This window comes from Chiroxiphia lanceolata, chromosome 12 (assembly GCF_009829145.1).
Source record: "Chiroxiphia lanceolata isolate bChiLan1 chromosome 12, bChiLan1.pri, whole genome shotgun sequence".
In the NCBI taxonomy this organism is placed as follows: Eukaryota; Metazoa; Chordata; class Aves; order Passeriformes; family Pipridae; genus Chiroxiphia; species Chiroxiphia lanceolata.
The window spans coordinates 8,560,783-8,581,172 of record NC_045648.1 but is presented as its reverse complement, the minus strand read 5'-3'; the positions used below and the strand labels follow the sequence as shown (position 1 = coordinate 8,581,172).

General features: G+C 42.7%; 1 protein-coding gene across 4 annotated transcripts in view; it reads right to left on the bottom strand.

Moving 5' to 3' along the window:
• Positions 1-19,883, bottom strand: part of ZFAND6 (zinc finger AN1-type containing 6) — a 36,551-nt gene extending 16,668 nt beyond the window's left edge. Inside the window, exons 1-2 of one of the 4 annotated variants that reach the window (XM_032699888.1) lie at positions 19,700-19,883; positions 16,846-16,935 (exon numbers count right to left, since the gene is read on the bottom strand). The gene's annotated coding sequence lies outside the window, so the exon portion shown is untranslated. Of the gene's footprint in view, positions 1-12,829; positions 12,924-16,845; positions 16,936-19,699 lie in introns of those variants that run through there. The other 3 variants (XM_032699890.1, XM_032699889.1, XM_032699887.1) reach the window with 3 other exon arrangements.
• Between the last annotated feature and the right edge of the window lie 507 nt (positions 19,884-20,390).

Genomic DNA, 20,390 nt, shown 5'->3' with positions numbered 1-20,390 from the left:
AAATAATGAATCCAGTTTTAACAAGTGATTAAAATTTCCCCTCCTCTGTCATAATCACCTTTATAATGAAACAGTTCAGCACTGATTTAAGTAGCACCAGTACTAATGGTCATTTTCTTTGAGCTAATGAAGCAAGGAAGAAATTGCAGAAGTGGTATTTTGCACTGCTTAAACACATAAAGCTTCATCCCGGGCACAAATAAAAGCAAGACACGTCGTTGTGCAGACACTTCACTTTAGAGCATGTACTGGTACAGACATCCAATACCACCTGTACCACCATATGAAAAGGCATGCTGGTACAAAAAACAATAAATAGGAAATGCATTCCTCTACAGGCTTATCAAAACAAATGGCAATAAAAGGCCCAAGAGCAGAGTTCTGTTGAATCTTGTTGCAGAAGTTACCAGAGCACTGGCTGTGACTGAGGATATCGCTCCATAGTGGAATTTGGTGCTCAGGTGTCCTGCTCAAAGCAGGACACTTCTCAGGGTATAAAGCACTAGACTCACAATTTAATAGCAAGTTACAGAACAACCCTGTTTTCTTTTTACTTACTTGCTGTCTCCCAAAAGGCTCCAATTTAAATTCACTAAGCAGTCATTTGTAGCTGCTTTAAGGCATTGCCATGTCCCAGCAACTTGCTGTGGAGCCAAGAAGAACTGGCAGATTTGAATAGGGGCCTCAGTCATTACAGCTCAGCCCAGCTTGCTGGTTGCAGTCAGACATGTCATTTCATCTACAGCTCACCCTGGCTAAAACACTGCAGCTGGTTCACATTTGCCAGCACAGCTATATGTGTATTACACTCTGACCCAATTTCATCAGAATGCTTTGAGTTAAAAAAAGTGAATATGGTTAAGGACCAACTATGCAAGCAGATCTGTAAGGGCAGCGACCTCTTTGTTCCTGTAGCAGAACACACAGCTGCTGCATTTTTCAAAACACAGGAGTGGTCCAACTTCCTCAGCACCAAGAGAATCCATGCATTTTAAAGCTTTCCATTCATTTCAGTAGGCCTCCAGGATTCTTCCTGTCCACAACTAACTAAACTTAAGTTGCAATTAAAACTACTGAAGTAGAATTTATATAATGACTTAGTATCAAAAACAAAATACTCACACTAATGACCAAAGACTTACATAAGATCTTCTCTCAACTCACTTGACAAGTCATTCACTATCTACTTACGTTCCTGTCTATTCCTGTTGAACAGCTTTTTATTTTTGTTTCATGCATAGACTTATTTTAAAATCAAACACTTTGATATATCAGACACTCCTAGCAGAAACTTCACAAAAACATAGAACAAGTTACAGAAGTCTCTTTTCACCTCAAACTTAGGCAGTCAGCACATTTAAATCCTTCAGTACACGAGTTAAAATATAGGTAAATTCTGGACTCTTAAGAAAGCTGTATCCCAGGTCTAAGATTACAGGAGGACTGTGAAAGAAACACACTACTGGAAAAGAGCCACACACAAGAGAAAGGGCGAGCTCAGAAGTGGCAGATGGACAGAAAAGAGAGAGTTCAGGTCTTAGGAAGGGAAAGAACACGAGCAACTTTCATAACTAATCTGAGCCAGAATATCATACAACCCAGGAAAGCCTGGTATAGACAAAGCCTCCAGTGTTAGTGTGTATATTGCTATGTACAGCTGCCTGCTCTTGTACTCAAGGTTACCCGAGGAACAAGAGAACATTTCACTACAACCTCTTCACTCTTACTAGGCAAGAACAAAGACACACAGATTCTATACTGGTATCAAGAGATCACTGATAATAAGGACTCAGCTTCTCATGCTTGTCTGCATACACTATTAATAGATGTTACTTTGAAACTGTAATTACTACTTGTAGCCACGCTTAACCTTTGCAAAGTAAGGATTACTAGACCCAAAGATTAACTGCTGTAGGTACCTCGGATTCTCATTCACCTCATGTAAAAGCATCAAATTACTTGCAGTGACCACTTGAAGTCTACAAACAAAAACCAGAAGTATAAGCAAATGTTACTTATTTAGTTTCCAAACTTTCTTGTAGTCACCACACATAATAAAGGGGTAATTCCATGAAATTCACTATTGGACTGAAGATTAGTCCTAAAAGGAAAACAAATTTAACAGGCTAAGTAACATGTCCATTTTACTACCTCGTAGGAGGAATCACATTTTGTTTATGCTGGATTTCAGAGGCAGAATACAGACAAGAGAATTTCCATGAAAGTGTTGGAATTCCAAAAAGCTACCACACAGAGCTACCAGTGTGATGGTGGGTTTTTTGCAGGAATGACCACTACTTTAAGCTGAAGCATGTGCTAACTGCTGTAGCACCTAAAAGATTAAATGCAGCACTCTATATAAAGCCTTCAACACTCTTATTTATCATGTTTTTCAATTTGAGCCTAAAGCAGCAAAATATAAGTCAAGACACCAAGGATTATCACTGTTAATACATTTAAGCGTGTACATTTGGACTTCTGGTGTTCAAGACTAACACTACAGCACCACTAGAATTAGGCCCTTGCTCATGACAGCATCAAAACTTTGTGACATTCAAAGAAACATCAATTTTTCCTCTGACTTAGAAAACTTAAAAGCCTCTTAGTTACTACTTATTCCCCAGCAGCACAATACATTTATAGGCAACCCCAGTTAATCCAGCAGACTCCAGTCAAGACCAGCACAGAGATGCTTTCAGAAAGAGCATCACCAACATGTTCTAAGTTTCTGTCTCTTCAGTGATGACTATCCGAAAATCTAAGCTGACAAAGCTGCCTTTTTGGAGAGGTCAACCTGAATGCAAGTGAAAACAACAAAACAAAACTCACACACACCACAAAGTCACTTCTGAGGTTCAAGAGAAAAACCAGCAAATAACCCTTGGGCTGGACACGCTTGTTTACAGCGAGACACGACAGGGACCTTCAATAAAAATAACTAGTTAAACATTAAAAACACTGAGAGCAACACAGTAACTATAATTGTTCTTTACAAAGTAAAGACAGTTTCTGAGGAATTACAGACAAAGAAAAGTCAACATGAGGAAAGAGCACGTCTTGTGTTTCGGGAAGCTGGTTTTAATCTGGTATCTTTGGGGGAGTCATGGTGAGAGAAGCCCAAGAGGCGTATCTAAGAACAAAGAGGACACCAGCCAGCCACCCCACTGGTCATGCTGTCCTACCCAAAGCACTGTATGCCCGTACACAACCCAGAGGACAGTGTTTTTCTCCCAGAATATGAGGTTGTACTTAAGTTTAGCCTGCCCAGATCACACAAAATTTAAGGTTAAAGGCAGACAGGCTCAGCAGGCCTATTTTTGGAAAATGGCTGTCTGAGATGAGACTGCCTCAGAAACCTTACATGAAGTTACACTTGTGATGGAATACCCAGCTACTGTTAAAAGAGCACACTTTTAGGGAGTGCTTGCTCTGGTGTCTCTGGCAAAGAGGAATAAAAATTCAGGAGTTACACCCATTAGAAAAATCAAACCATCCCAGTAATTGCTTGTCAGCAGTCTGCTAAGTCAGCTCACACAAACCACAGTTTCCATCGTGTGTGGCTGAACCGGTGTCGAGCTGCGCACGCTGCAGATACTGCTCGAGGAGCTCTTTTCTTTCCTCTGGAGTTTGTGCCATCTCATACCTGTATTTTGGCACTCAGGTGCTGCAGGAATCCTTGAGTTGCCCTTTGTAATTTCTACACAGCCCTATAAATAAATTTAGGGTTTACTTGAAATCTGTCAGTAAAGAAATGCCTTCTTTTAAAATGCTCTAAAAAAGTTAAGAAAGGCTACTCTGAAACAGACCAGACAGGGCTACATTCTGCTTTCTTTGGCATCATATTTTGAAGCTGATCATTTCAGAAATCGGAGGTTGTATAAAATTAGAACCAGGAGATTCTAGAATTCTCTACATTCCTTTAAAATACCAGACCAAAGTTTAATGGATGCAGGAAAGCAACTCCATAAACTATCTTTAATGCTATATTTTAAAACAGGTTTTACTTTACAAGCTGATGAAGAATAATCTGGAAGAAGATTCAAACACTTACAAGATTACCCTCATAATTACTGAAAGAATAGATATAGATTCAGTAATCGCTTCCTTTGAGCTTCAGTGAATAAGTAATCTTCTCTCAATAGAGCATGAGTTTCACTTATTTTAAGCATATCAAACCCAGAAGAGATAAAAGCCGCTTTAACACGAGTTCCCAAAATAGACAGCTTCTTGTTAACAAAGCACCTGTTGCTGAGAACTGACAGTAAGCACAAAACATGTTATAATTTGTTTTTATAAACAGCAGTATGTAGAATTTTAATTAGCTTATAATGCTACAGTTCTATGTGGGCTTAATGCTAAGGGAGCTCCTGCTCTAATATCAGGGTTCCTGTGTGTTAATAAATAAAACCATCATCACAATCATCATTTCTAGTTAGGGCATCTTGAATTCAGCTTAACTCCCAAGAACACTGTGATTATCATGCATGATGTGTAGCTCTATTTAGAATTATGCACTATGTCTAATTTAAGTGTTCAAAATTATACAATACCCTTACTGTGGTTTGATGGGGAGCTCAACCTAAAGCTAAATCCTGACTAAACAAAGAGGGTATTTAAGGACAAGTTTTCAGTGTAAGAGGTATAAGTATGATGTTCCCTATGGCAAAGCTGCATTCCTCATCTTCTGCAATACACTTAAATTTAGTCAAGGGACTTAAAGATGCTACTTTGTTTTAACCTTAATGCTATTCTAGGGGGTTTTGTTGTTGCCTTTTTTATCCCTTAATTATTATTTCAATCACTGGGAAAGTCAGCTTACACAATTCTAATTACTGGATGTCAATAGACTAAAATTTATCACCCTGCACAAAGCATAGGAAAATATTACACAGGTGATCAGCAGCACCATGCTGGGCAACTGGTATTTATCCAACACTTCACTGTATTGTCAAGTTTCACCAAATATATGAATACACCAACTGGTCACACTATGAAGTTTTGCATCTTTCCTTAGTTTCCCCTCAACTATTACTTTATACTGCCTGAAACAAGGGAACATGTAAACATCCAAGTGTAACCTAAACACATGCATTTAATATGTACTTATATGCAACCAATGCAATGGTTTCATGATACAGGTAATTTGGGGCTTTGGATACCTCTGCCACAGCACTGCAGTGGGACAGGAACGGATCTACCTTCAAGACTTCATTCCTCAAGAGCTTGGATTGGCTCTTGTATGTGGTTTATAGTGCTGCTCTGTGCCAGAAGAGTCAAAGTTAACAGTGCACTGCAGGGGAAGGTGAACCTACCATGATGGTGACAGAACTGAACTCTAAGGCATAGACTCACTTACAGCTTAAACCAAGGAAAAACGAACACATCACCAAGAGTGAAACAAGGTCAGAATGAAAATTAGTAAGAATTGCCTTGTGCCAGCTTTAACAACCTGAGACAGTGGGTAGGCACAAGGGACAAAAGAACGATCAGAAATTTGCTGTGAGACATACTCCTTTCTGAAGGTTTCCAAAACTACACCACTTGCTTAGATGGGGAGGTCATTACACTGTTTAAGAAAAGCTTAAATATTGGAAGCAATTTGATTGAGAGCAACTGGCATTTCTTCCCCCACTGCCACCATGGAACAGAAAATAGTTTTTTACACTTCTTCCCTAAGCCCATACAGAACAGACTGCACATATTTCAGTTTCTCAACTGAGGAGAAAGCCAGAGCTGACAGCTTTCGAGTAAAAGTCTGCATTGCAAACATTGTGCTTTAATCACCAGGGCATCCTTTTTACCTACTAATATTCCAGTTACGGCTCCGTAAACTGCCCTCCTGGAAGTCTGCTATTCATTCTGTTTCCAGACAAGATTCAGCTATGTGAGCACACATTTCTAGTACAATGTCTCCCCCACTTACTGTCCAGAACACTTAGATCAGCAAGTTAAGAGCACAATTGCCTAAAAATAGCGTGGCTGGATGCCAATCCCCCCATTTATTATGATGCTACCTTTGTACAGAGTTTTTTTTCCTACAATTCTACATAGAAAAATAAAGCCATAAATGGCTTCAAGGGAGGGACTTGTATCCAAAAGGCCAAGTTGATAAGTAGTGGCATGGGATTTCCCCTTTTTCCTCAAGCCACGTAAACAGAAATTTACATTTTTAGAAACATTTTGAACAATAACTCTTGAAGCAGATCTGACTTCTCTTTTTATCCTCTTGCCATAGTGACTGTATTCTGCCAGAGAATAGACTGACACATAACAAAGTAACAGCACTTTCTACAGAAAGGAAAATTCATGATATAAAGGAAAAGTAGACAACCATAGAAAAACGCAAGGCAGATCTCCAATTATGACATATTAAAGCCAATATCACACTTTAGAACGGATAAACAGGGAACAAAAATCTGCTCAAAGGATGCTGAACCTCAGTTGTCAGCAAGGTGTGGCTTTCTATCAGGGTGCCTGTCAGAATTCCCTTCCATTCACCAACACTGGCCAACAGAGCTTCTATCAGGAAAGGATGGAAAAAGAGCATAATATATTCCCTTTTATTATGGTATAAGGTCATAAACAAGAGGGACATCAGGAAGAACAACACTCTTTAGCTTGCTAACGATGCATTCACAGGCACCATTACTTCAGCAAAGCTAATTCCACAAGTACCCTGTCCTCACTATTGAAAAAAAATCCCAACGCCTCTACACTGCCTCCCAGAAATCCCTTCTGTCTCACACCCCTTTTGTGAAGACAAAAATCCCCACACGACCATTGAAGAATATTTGTATCCTTCACATACACACACACACACAAAAAAAATCATTAATTTTAACCCATAACCCTGGGTTTCAAGAGAAGACTTTCCCATTTTAACAACTTACTTGATGCTACTTGAGGAAATGCAGCAACACTGCAATACACATTTTACACTGTATGGGCCACTCTGTGTAAGTTCACAGGGTGAGACAGAGCTCTCAGGCCATACAAAGAGGTTTCAATAAATTCTTCATCTCAGGCCTTGCCAGTTTGAGAAATCAAGGTGTCAGAGCTGCAGCAAGGACACAGGTGTTCTTCAGAGCAGACAATTTCCGACTGTGCAATGGGGAATCTGACGTTGAAGACAGAAGGATAAGCAGGTAGCAACTAATCAGGGATTTATTTATACAGAGAATGACTAGGTATAAACTTAAGACCATAGGTCACAGTCACTTTATGACTTTGCAGAAAAGCAAGCTAATTCTTGTAGAAAGAGAAACCATAGACAACAGCCAAAAGTTTGACAGACACCAAGTAAGAGAAAAGCAAATGCAGGAAGGCAACACAATCAACCAAGTGACCAGAGTGTGAAATTAGATATTTTTGTTGTTTTATTAAAAGAAAAAAAATTTAAAGCCAATTACTCCACTGCTATGCACAGGAGCTTCAAATTGCAATCAAAGCACCAAGTTTGACTGGACTTACTAAGAAGGTGAAAAATTCAAGCCCAGCTGCCAGGACACTCCACAACAAATCAAACACTCCTTGATCTCAGCACTCCTAGTATCAACCCCTGCATGGTTTGTCACACTCAGCTGACAATTTGTTTGTTATGTAACTAATAATACACTTACCTTGGCCTATTGTTACTAATGCTGCTTTCCTCCTCTCCCAGGATACTTTAAACAAACCCCATGAAAATATGCTGATATTCAAAACAATCCTATTGAGCAATTCTAAAGCCTCTTCCCTAAAGAGCATTCCAAGTAAGTCCTTCCATGTTGCCACAGTTTCTTTTTTTTTGCAAGCTAGCACTCAAATGTTTTTGACATCATAAACCACTAAGATAACTACTTTTCTTGTCACTTTTCACCTGGACAACATTTGTTTGATAACTACTCCTAATTAATACCTACAAAATCACTTTATTCAAGGACTTAACAGAAATATCCAATGGTATGTCATACTAGCATGACGTTTGGATAGGATAATCCCAACATGAGAAGTCTGGTGAAATCACTTAGAAAAGTCTCCTGTAACAGCAACAAAAGCTACCTCTAATGTGTCTTACTGGATTCTAAAGGAGCTGGGCAGGAAGAACAATCTACAAACCTTTCAATCTACGAACACTTCTTTTGCCCCTACCTTGATAATGATACAGATACCAAAGCAAGGTCATTCTGTTGCACAGAAAACATTCTGATACATGACAACATCGCATTGTATGAAGGCCTTGATTCCATATGATTTTAGAAAAATATGCTAAATTCATATATGGGGTAGTAGAGAAACAATTTTTATCCTTTTTTATTTTTTTATCCTCTGCCAACCCATCCTCAGGACCAGCATGTTCAACAACTCCTTAAATTTTATCTTTTGACAATCTAAATTAGATATAGCCTTCTGTATAAAAATGCACTAATATGTCCAATTTAGGTACCAAATTCTAAAACTTTTGCCTGCAGAATCAGTGATTCTCTCTTGTCTCTTACCATTTGGAACCTAAGTGGAAAATGCCTGCCTTCTCCATGCAATATTTTGCTTTCATCAGCCCAATTATATTCCACGGCACACACATGAAAACCACTCAGCCTGCTGGCTTGTTCAACCCAACGGTGAAAACTTCAGTCCCTGATTAAAAACCACATCCAATGCAAAATGCTTAAATGAACTGAAAATGCCTCGCTTCTGTCCTCAGAAATACCGCTACTAAGCTCCCACTCCAATTTGATTATTAAGTTTATATTTGTTTCCCTAATCCTTCCCATAGATAAAGGTGCATTAGCATCATGAATCACAGGACACACAGGCACAGTGTTGTCTTAAACCCTGGGCTAGTTAAACTGTTGGGGTGGTTGCCGGGGCCTGCCAAGGCAGCCACACTGTTTATAGTTTAGTTCTTCAGATACAGGACTATTATGTTTCAGACTGACAAATACCATATCCTGAAGGTTAGTCCTGTGATGCAAATATATCCTGGCAGGGCAGAACGGTTGAGCAGGGGTGGTCTTTAGCATGGAGACAGTCTGAGCTTCTGCGAGATTGCTGAAGCATTAAGTCAAAGGAAGAACTGTGCATTTAATAAAACTGCTGCTTAAAAAGGAGCTATTTTTAGGAAATACTCAAACGAGTGTGTTCATTTGTCTAAGTAATACTCAAAAGACTGTCTTAAGTTGATCTAAATGGAGCAGAAGATGGATCAGGTTAGGATTTAACTCAGTTTATCTCTTAATGCATAATTTAATAGCCAAAAAGTTACTTTTCAAATGAAAAAAACTCAGTTTTTGCCAACAACTGGAGAATGAGCAAAAAAACACAACTTGATTGAGGAGAAACTATTTTTGCACTGTCAAAGCTTTGTTTTTGCTAATCTCTGTTTAGCTCAAAAGCCCTATAAACACACTTGGAAGGAGGGATCTGTTAAAAATATATCACCCCACCCCTTCAATTAAGGGCTGAGAAGCTTATGACACATCAGAGATCCAACAAGAACAGGGAAGGACTTAATGTTCCTGATATTTCTAAAGGTAAAAAAGCCCAAGCAGGTTTAAAAATCCCGAATGTTTCATGCCTCTGTTAAATAGATTTTTAAAGCAGGAATCCAGATCCAAGCTATTTTTATTCGTTTGTAGGTCATGTGTAATTAACTGCTTGTTTTCACAAACCTTATTACACTGTAAACATCACTGGCCAGATGATCCGCCCCACCCAGAGTGAGCTGCACACCACAGAGGGACAACTATCTCCCGAGGAGCCCTTGTATCTGCGGGAGAGGGCTGGTCCTGCAGCACCAATCTGCCCTGCAACAGCACTGCTGTGCTGATCACACCTCCTCAGCTCACCCCTTTCCTAGAAACTGCAAGAAAACTACTCAGAGGCCAAGCTCCACGTCTAAAACCATGGGCAGGTGGCCCTTTTTTGGATATCGCTGACACTCTCTAGGATGTCATTATTCTTCTCCCCCCTCCCTTGTGCCCTGGGGACAGGGCAATTAGCAGAAATGATCACTAAACCGCTTGAGAAACAGGGGGAGGAAGAGGAGGGGAAAGAGCCAGTTGGGTTGGCTCGAGCCACTAATTTAGAACAATTTGAGCCAGGTTTTACCTTCAGACCTCACAGAACCCACTCCGCTGGGAAAGTGGCAGGGAGCACCCAACACTCAGGGAGGGATCCCAAGCCCACATCCCTGTTTGCAGGGTCGGCATCTGCCCTCCCTAAGGCTCAGGAATGTTTTACAGAGATGAGCCCATGGCAGACATGAATCCTGCTCAAAGCAGCACTGGACAGGCCCAGAAAGCGGGGTCACCATCCCAGCTCATGCTGGGCCACCCACCTCACAACACTGGGCAGTGCCACCAGCAGACAGCGACCTGTAGGGCACGGACATCCTCTGCCTCATAAACAGGGGAGACAAAATTTGGTCCTGCATTTTGTATACAGAGCTACAGTCACTTTTAAGAATCTCTTATTCACATCAGAGATGCATATTCCATCCTGGCACAAGAAGTAGACACATAAATCCCACAGCACACAGCACATTCACAGTGTTTAAGATTTGCAGATGGAGCATGTGCAGGAGAAGGTTTTTATGAACAAGAAATGCTGGAACAACCAATCGTCGTGCAGGGACAACACAGGTCCTGCCAGCAACGGCTTTGAATGCAGGCAAGAAACATTTGCTGTAGCCTGAATACAGAAGTTGTACAGCTGTGCCAGCTAAGTGGTGTGTTTATCCTTTAGGGCATATTTGCTTTCTACAAACAGCCTGCATTAGAACTGTATACATGTGGCTGGAGAGTTGAACATTTCACTCCTGTGTTGAATAAATCAGGAAAACTGGTCCCAGATAATACAACTTTCCTAAGTTGGGGGGCAGAGGGGACCCAAGAAGAATGGTTGCTCAGTGATCGAGTGACAGGAACCAAGTTACCTCATGTAAGTAGCTTTTTTTCCTTGTTCTAAGCAAAACCAGCTTTTGGCTAAATTTAATATTTAACAGTACACAAATACTTTAGTTGGCTTCCTTTTGTTTCAGCAATTTCAATATACACATCACAAGTCTATAGAAATTCGAGTAAGCTCCATTATTCTTCTTGCCCTAACCTCATACACCTGATCTAGTCACCTTGTCTAGGCCTAGCATCACATTCAAGTTAAAAAATGAATAAAAATCCAGGTATTTAAATGCTTATGTGTTCTGGTCTTAAATATCTCCCCTGATACAGGAAATCTGTCCCACCTCTGAGCTAAAAGACCATATATAGTCACTGCTTATTCTAAGATAGTATTTCCAGGGTTTAAATACAATTCAGAACATTTAAAAATGTAATAAAGAGGTAAAGACAGATCACAAGAGTGAATTAGTGATTCAGACCTATAAGCCACTGGACCATGGCAAGATGCCAGTGTGCCAAGACACTGACATACGTAAAAGTAATCCATACCCAGCATTTTGGGAGAAAACAGAATGGCTAGATGCTAAACTTGAAAGAATAAGGTATACTTTAAAAATAACACTTGTTTACATTCAATAGAGCTCTAAGCAATTGTGTTCCATGGTCATTTGGAAGACTGTTGCTCAATTTTCACATCCATTCTTCTATCACCATGACTAATCATACAAAACCCATCAACCCATCAACTCCTTAGACTCAACAAGTATTAGGGGCATGAGTATTTCTTTCCAATTTCCAGGAGCAGCTGCATATTGACAAACAAGTAATTTTACAAAAATCAGGAAATATTTAGGGAAGTAAAAAAATACATTTCCCAGTCTGAAAGCCTTGTTTTGTATAAGGCCTCATCTAACATACTTGTCAAAGATACAGAAAGGATGGCAATTAAAAGAAAGTCTCTATTCTCATTAGAACCCCCCTTGCTTCCTGCCTCACCACTTCCTGCTCTCCCCCCTCTCACCCTATCCCATGCCACCCACGGCAAATCATACTTTTCCTGTTCCTGAAGCCCTTTAAGATGCTCAGTGTCACTAAAAATACCACATATGATAAACATGGTACACAAACTGAAAATAATCTTCCCTCAAATGAAACACCTGTTATCATTAGACAATACAGGTTTCCAAGAAGATTCTGACCTTTTCCAAAAGAAAAAAAAATACAATTCCCCCCCCCTTTTTTTTTTGGCTGGAAGGGTAGTAGCTGCAACACAGAGCAGTAACATTTAATTTTTCTGCCTGTGTTTGTAATCAGAGCCCTGACAGACCCAGACACCCCATAAAATGTATTAAAAAAGAGAAAAATTGCCATGTTTTACATAGTTTTTACATATCTTTGTTCTAAACGCTAAAGACCTGTGAGACATTCATCTCATCAAGAACAAACACACAGACAACAGCACAGCAGCCTTCAGTGATACAACAAAGGACAATTTAAGACAAACGACTTGGAGCAAATGCTATCACTGAATAATCCCACAGCAGCTGTCATAATTAGTTACCTCCAATCTCATCAGAATCAGGGAAGTTAGAGTTAAAATCGAGCTCTCTTCCTGTAACATTGTGTAACTCCAAAACAGCAGCATTATCCTCGCTATTTTAGAATTAACATTTCTCCATAAGATAATGTGGAACCACTCGATTCTTCCACGCCAGAACACTCGGTGCAAGCCGACAGATGACAAAAGAAACTCGGTCAAGTTTGAGCCTCTCTCAGCACCTTATTTCCTGTCTAAAGAGCCCTTTTGTTCTGCTTCCCTGCATAAATGTTAATATCCTGCCATCATTAGCGAGCGAAACGACGAAGGAAAAGCCCCACGCACATGAACTCCGCTGCCCCGGCGGGCGGAACGACGCCACACGACGCGATTAGAACCGCAAAATTCCTACCACCAAGATCTGCACAATTCTCTGCTCGCTTCACCCCAGATTAACTTCACTTGGAGCTGCACTTCGGTGCAACCTACCCCGGCCGCGGGGCCCCGCCCCCGCGTTCCCATTGGCCGAGGCGGGCGGGGGCCCGCCCCGCCGGCCGGGCCGCGCTCGCCGATTGGCGGAGCGGCCTGCCCGTCACGCAAAGAACTTTTCCTCGCCAGCAGGTTAGGCTGGGCGGGCTCGGGCACCCCCGGCGCGCGCTCTTAAAGGGGCCGCGTCCCGCTCCCGCCGTGACAGCCCACGGCCCCCCCGGGACACGCAGACCCCGCGGGGCGCCCACCCCTCCCGGCACGCAGCCCCCCCGCCAGGGGGACCGGGGATGGGGGACAGCAGAGCACCTTCTCTTCTCTTCTCCCGCGGCAATTACACAACTGCTGCTTGCTCCACTTCGGGGATAAAATTAGATGTGTGTTTGGAGCCCATCGCGCTTTAAGGGTGACTGGAGTTGCCCTGGGAGGCCGAGCACACTATATAAATTAGTAACCCCGGCTAAAAATACATCGGGTCGCCGGTTCCAAAGACTTCCACCCATTTAAAGCATGAGTCAGCAGGAGCTCCGCAGGAAGTGACTGTCTCCATCCCACAAGGTACCACGGCTCCTGCCAGAAACTTTTTGTGCTTATTCAGGCTTCACTCGGCTGAACGAATTTGCAAGATCCTGGTCACGTTGTGACAACAGCATTTCTCACGGCACAGCTTCCTCTCAGCACTAGCCAAAACCCTGTCCTTTTAATCCTTAGATTAAAAGTGTTTCTTTTTCCTCAGTGCAAACACTGATGTGGTTCGCTATCCATCTATACAGTGAAAAGAAAAGTAAACACAAAACAAGGCTTGATAAATATTTCACAAGGGCAGATATGACACCTGGTTTGAGACAAACCTTGCCCCATTCCAAACAAGCTACACGAGGGAAGAGCCACAACACAGTGTTCCCTCCTGCACCCACAAAGTATCATCATCGTTACACAAGACTTATCTGGGCAGCAAGGCTGCCTTGCATAAAACATTTTCATGTGTTTAGTGTAAAATAACTAAAACTATTAAGCTAGAGGAAGCATAACCACACTTAGGTTGTTCTTCTGGCTATTGCCACCTTTCCTCTCTCAGTGCTGGAGCTGCCTGCTTTGCCTTACTTCACCCACTGCCAATACCACAAAATGGAGATGTTTTAACTTCCCTAATAGAGATTAAAAAGTCCAAGGCAGTTTAGCAAATACCACATAACATCAAGAAAATATTTACAGCTAAGTACTCCCTTGAGCTGTGAAACACCAAAAAGAGCATAAAACACACCTTCGGGAAGGATATTTAACTCTCTAAACCTGTGAAATAGCACATTTTGTGTTACCTCCTATTTTAGAACAACCTACCATGCCACAAATTCAAACAGGACTGAAAAGCAGCAATTGGTACAGCTGTAAGTTGCTATGTATGAAGCAAGCACAGAAAAAACAATATTCACATAACTTCCCCCTCAGTACCTAAAATACAAGCTGAAAGGACTAGACCTTAACCCTTGCATCTGAATTCAGTGCCCTGCCAGAGCCAGCACTGCTGGAGGTTAATCTCGGGTCCCCTGAGGATAACTCTGAGGTCACACTTATGTGACACTTTTTTGACCAACTCTTATCTAAGCAATCAAAACCAAGAACACAGTTCACGCAAACAAAACAGACTAGTAAAGTGTCCCTTAGGTATCACAGTAACCAATCTTGGAAAGTTTCAATTTAGAACACATTAACTTCAGGCCCATAAAAACAGCAGCACAAGTCACAAATCATATCAACCGAACTGCCTAGTGTTAGAAGACACAAGAACCCTAAAGTCAGTGGTGTTGTTTGGGTACTTTCAAAAGGAGAGGGGAAAAGAAAACCCAAAACACACTACCCCAAAACTTTCCAGCTCTATAGCTACCACAGCAGTTTCACCACCTGGCAACAGCAACAAAAAGTAATTTTTATCATCAAACATCCAACACTTCAGCTCATGCTTCTGTTACACAGGCAAGCAGGAGCTCTTATCACTAAGAGGGAGACATTTCATCCCTTTTCCTCCCCACCTCTCCCCCCTTCATTCAGTCTGGCCAACTCCCACAGCCCAGCTCTGGTGCTCATCAGCCCCTTCCACCTGCCTCCGAGTCTCTGGGTTGGCAGAAGCTTGGCCACCCTCTGATAAGCAAGAGCACAGCTCACCCAGAGCACAAGGGGGATGGCAAAACACATTCTCCTCCATCCAGCACTGACCACCCAGATTTGCTTACCTCATCTCATTTGAAACCAAAACAAACCCACCCACACAACACAACTGTCAGTAATACCACAAATGCCCCAAGTTTGCCATCCTCATAAAAGTGAAGATCCCCACATCATCTGCTTAGTGGGGTATCCTGCTAGGTTCCCTAGCTCACTGGATTAGAAATCTGTATCCAGATGTTAGCAATCTGAGCATAAAAAAATTGCTATTCAAGTTATTATCTCACGCTGAAGGAGACCTAGTGAAACTAGACATTAAAAAAACCTAATTTTTTAGCATCAGTTTCTGCATAAAAGCCACTTATTTTCCCTGTAAACACACATACATTCTGGAGAAAATGTAATGGTACCACTTTAACGTCCAGGCTTAAGTTAAGCCTTTGCTACTCTTACAATATCTGTGGCAATGCAGAAAAAACCTGGAAATAGCAGATTGCAGCTGCAAGAACATTAAACAGGGAAGCTTTGACATCAGTGTTAAAAAAAAAAAAAAATCAGTTTGGTGCCACCCAACTTCCCACTGAGGACAGTAACAGAAAGCACCTGACTCTCATTTGACTATTGTAATCATGAAACAGCTAAAGGGCCATTTGTTCTGTAATCTTACATATACAGAAGACAGCAAGTTTGGAGGACTTGACAGCTCAAGAGATCAAGAACAGAGCCTTTCATCTTGAAGTCATCAGTTCAAACAGAGACAAGAATAGTAGTGATCAAAAGCTACATGTGATAGCTGTTCAGGGATTAGATGAGAGATGGTTACTCGCTGTCCAGTTCCCAACAGATCAGTGTGAACCATGAGAGCTTTCTTCAGTGGTTTGCACCTGTTTTTCAGTCTTGAACACATTACACCTCCTGGTTCTGTACACGTTAATAAGTAGCAAAGGAACTGATCTGCTGGGTGCACATACTAAACTGGCACTGGAGAAAAGGACTTTACCCTCTGGTTGTCAATTATATTAGCACTAATGTGCTGAACTTTTTATTTCTTATTATTATAGTTCTGACTTTGCTTTTCTTATTAGAGACAGATTTGAAAGTAGTATTTAGCTTCCCATTCCTTTCACACCCTCAGATGCTGCAATCCTGTTTATAAACAATAGTTCTCAAACTTGCTGGGTATTTTTGGAAATACATCAATTTTAAAAGCACATTAGCATAGCAATTTCAGAACTTTGGCATTTGATAAATTATTCCGAGACATTATTACTAATTTTTTATCAAACCCATACAACATTAACATCATAAGGGCAACATCTGCATAAAGACTGGAAAAAAAAAATCCCTGACTGAAGAAACCAACATTCCTTTTCATATTCTTACACATTCTTCAATATATCAGTGTGCAGCTTCTGCAAAGTTTGTCAGCAATAGCCCCTTTCCAACCTGACTTTAGTTTTAAAAGTCTGCATAAGTACCTGGAATTTCCAAACTGGACAGGCAAGACGAAAACAAGTTCAGAGAGTATGTTGACTGAAGGTTCTGGGAGCAGGAGTTCATTGTCCTACAAACACCACTACCAAAAACAATCTCCTACACAACCCCAGCAATATACAGATCATAGTTCTTAGTAGTGTATTACTTCCTAAGAATTAAGTTGCTGATGAAAAGCCAAGATCCTAGAAATCTACCAGGAAACTTAATCCTTAGCTGTAACTAAGGAGGCCCTCACATACAAAGAATCCAACTTGCTATTCCAGGAGTTTAAAGAGAACATACCAGACTGATGAGATTTCAGTAATCTTGAACTTTGAGATTCCTCTTGCTGTTTTCAATCCAAGATGTACCACTGCTGTGCAATACTCAGACCTGGAAACAACAAAGAGGTGCACGTGGTAAACACCGGGTCTTCAGAGAGGTCTGGTGACTTGTCTGGGCAGCAGCACAGACACACCAGACAAACACATTCCCTTGGCTGTTTTAGCAGCTGCCTCAAACCACTCAAATCTTAGCTACTCATTCATGTTAAATCCCAACTGTCTCCTCCTATGTAGGGAATAAACCCTTAACAGAATCATTTGTCCTGCCTCGTATTCCCCTGGCCTATAAAGCTGGACATCCATAACAGGTCTCAATCCCTCAGCAGTTGCCACATTGGTGTAGTTTGAGGGGGTTTGTTCATGGGTGGTTGGGGTTTTTTGGGGGGCTGTGATTTGGTTGGTTGGGTGGAGTTTTTCGGTTTAGTGGGGTTTGGGTTTTGTTTGTTTTGTTTTTTTTTAATCAGGACATGGAATTGTAACTTGTACAGCTGCACCACCAAGGTCTCTGGTGATGAATGGCCACAACACTTGCCTTAGTCAAAGTCCTTGCAAAAGGATCTAGACATTTTAAAAGACATTTCCTTGACATCAGGTATCTCTTGGATGGAGTAAAAATAAGCATACTACAGTTTCCATTGAATTGAGCATAGTCCAAGCACATTTATATGTAATCTATAATACTCTTTGTAGCTCAAATCAAGTATCTTGAATGCAAGTCATAGCCCATTCAGCACTAAAAAAAGAAAAAAAAAATAGAAAAAGCTGCATAGTGATTAGCTGCCAAGAAAATGGAGCCAGAAGTTTGTATACTTCCAATTCTCTCAGAAATCACACCGATTAATATAGCTGTTACAAAACGACACACTTTCACAGAAACAGGGATTACCTTTATCTGTAACCATAGCAACTTTTCAGTAGTTTGTGTTAATGCTACTCTCCCTCTGATAACTTGCCACTATCTCTTTCAAGCTATTTGTGTAAGGTTTTCAATGTGCCATCTTGAGACCATGAAGTAACAAGAAGCTGAAATGCAAACTTACATTCTTAGATCACACTCTTAAAAATATGCAGTGTCACACACACTGCTGTTCATTTTTGCCATAAATTCAAGATTAGTCAGGAAGTAAAATAATAACAGATTAAAATAAATTTAATATGATTCACAGGTTTTTAAGACAAACAAATATTATAAGAGGTATTCTATGAAATACATAAAGGAGGCAGTTTCTCCAGTACTGAAGAATGTCTTCTCTAACTGCAGAGTAGTAAACCCAAGGAATTAGGCCACTGACATGTCATATATTTTGTTATGTAGTATCATAAAAAAGAAAAATCCTCCTCAAACATACTTCTTTTGGCCTGAACAAATATATAACTGATCAGAAGAGAGCCAGTCCCCTTGTTCTATGTTAGGTGATAATAAATATAAACAACAGGTGTAAGTACCTCGGCACTGGAAAAACAAATCAAGCAAAACTATAAAAGTTAGAAGAGAGACAGGAAGGAGACTTTACTTCCTCAGTTGTTGAGCTACCATCATCCACAGTTCAGATAAGGACAAGCACTCTGTGACAAGAAATTTTTTAAGATGACATCAGACAAACAAAGTCATTTGCTGGGAAGTAGTAGGAGGAAGAGCATAATTTCTTCTTTATTTTTTTTTCCCCTGAAGCTCACAGGGCAGCTTACCAAGCTGTGCCCTTCTCTCTCCAGTATACACAGAGTTTGGCACAGTTAAGATGCAAGCAAAGAACCTAAGAAGAGTGAAAGAAACTCGGCACGCTCTTTGCTCCTTGTAACTCTTACGCAATGACACCTATTATAGGACAAGTCTGGACAAACACTCGGGGAATGGACTCCAGGACACAACGGTGCACTTAAGTCAGTCCACGCAGGGGCTGAAGCAACTACCATGGTTTTGCTGAATGCCTCCACATTACATCAGCACATGTGGTGGAGGCTTCTGTATTTCGTTGTTGTTGCTGCTATTAACAGTAGAGACAGTTGCCCTTTTTATTTTTTAAGATTTCCCAGTCCTAACATCCCTTGGAAACACGAGTGGATGTTTGCATCCCTTATCTATCACTCCAGGCTTTTTACCTAGGAATTAAGTTTGGGTTAAATTTCGCAGAGCTCTTGGGTGAACACCAGCACAACAACAAAAACAACTTTTCACACGATAAAACTCAAAAGTACGACAGGCTGTGTTAAGTTTTAACCCTTGGCTTAACCAGGGGGGTGCCACAACCTCAGGTGAATGTTGACCCCCGGTACCTCTGTCCCCACACCGGCCAGAACCGCTGCTCTTGGCTCACCCGAGGGGCGGCGAGGCCCGGACAGCCGGGGGGAGCCCCGGGTCTGACAGGGCACCGCCGCCGGGTCCAGCCCGGTCCCCGCGGCCCCCCAAACCCCCGCGGTCCGTGCGGGGCCGGGCCCGGCCGGCGCAGCGCTGGCGACGGGCCGGCTCTGCCTCTCCCTTCCACCCAAGGACACGAGTACAAACACCTCTGCCCCGGGATGGCTCCTGCGCACGCAGCCGCCCGTCGGGGGTGGGGAGACGGACGACGGAACCACCAAAAAAGGCAGAAAAAAGACCCGCAGAGGGCCCCGCGCCCGCCGCCGCCGCCGCCCCGCAAGCCCCGCGCCCGCCGGTTGCGGGGCTCGGGGGTCCGCAGGGGGGACTCTCCCCGCAGTCCCTCCGCCGCTCCCCGGGGGCGGCAGGCGGCCGCAGCCCCCCCCACACCCTGCCCCGCCACGGTGCGGGGCCGCAGCCACCGCCGCTGCCCCGGCCCGGCCCCGCCGCGCTCCCTCACCTTTGCCGGGCCCGCCGCGCCCGCCCGGCCCCGCTCGCTCCGCACCAAACTTTTTTTTCCCCTTTCTCCGTGTTTCGTTGCCCTCGGAGTGACGCGGGCGGGCGCTGATTGGACGAGCCCGGCAAGGGAGGCCGCGGGCAGAAAGGGGGCGGCGCTACGGCCCCGCTAGTAATTATGGCAAGGTGACGGCGGCGACGTCAACCACGGGATGGTGTTTAAAGGGACAGCGGCCCGTCCCCCGCTCCCCCCCCGCCCTCGGGAGTGATCTGAGGCGAACGCGGCGGCGGGAGGGCGAGCGGGCAGCGGTGCCTCGGCACGGCGTCATCCGCCCTCCTCCCGCCGCAAATAAATTCATTTCCCTGTAAATAAACCCCTGTGTGTGTGCCTGCTGCCGCTCCCTCTGCCCTTCGGATCCGTGAGGGGAAAGGTTTCCTGCCGGAGCGCGGTCAGGGCGCTCAGTGGGGTTAGTCGCTCACCCGCAGCCCCCTCGCTTCTTGTGCCCTGTGGGAAGGCAGCTGTGGAATCCCTTGCTACCTATAATGTCACATGCTTGTCTCTGTTTTCTTTTCCCATGGGGCTCTGAGACAATCTACCACAGCTTGTTTTCAGACAGACCATTTCCACTTCACACCCACTCTCTCTTAAATATATATATATATAAATATAAATATATGTATTATACAGTCTCCCC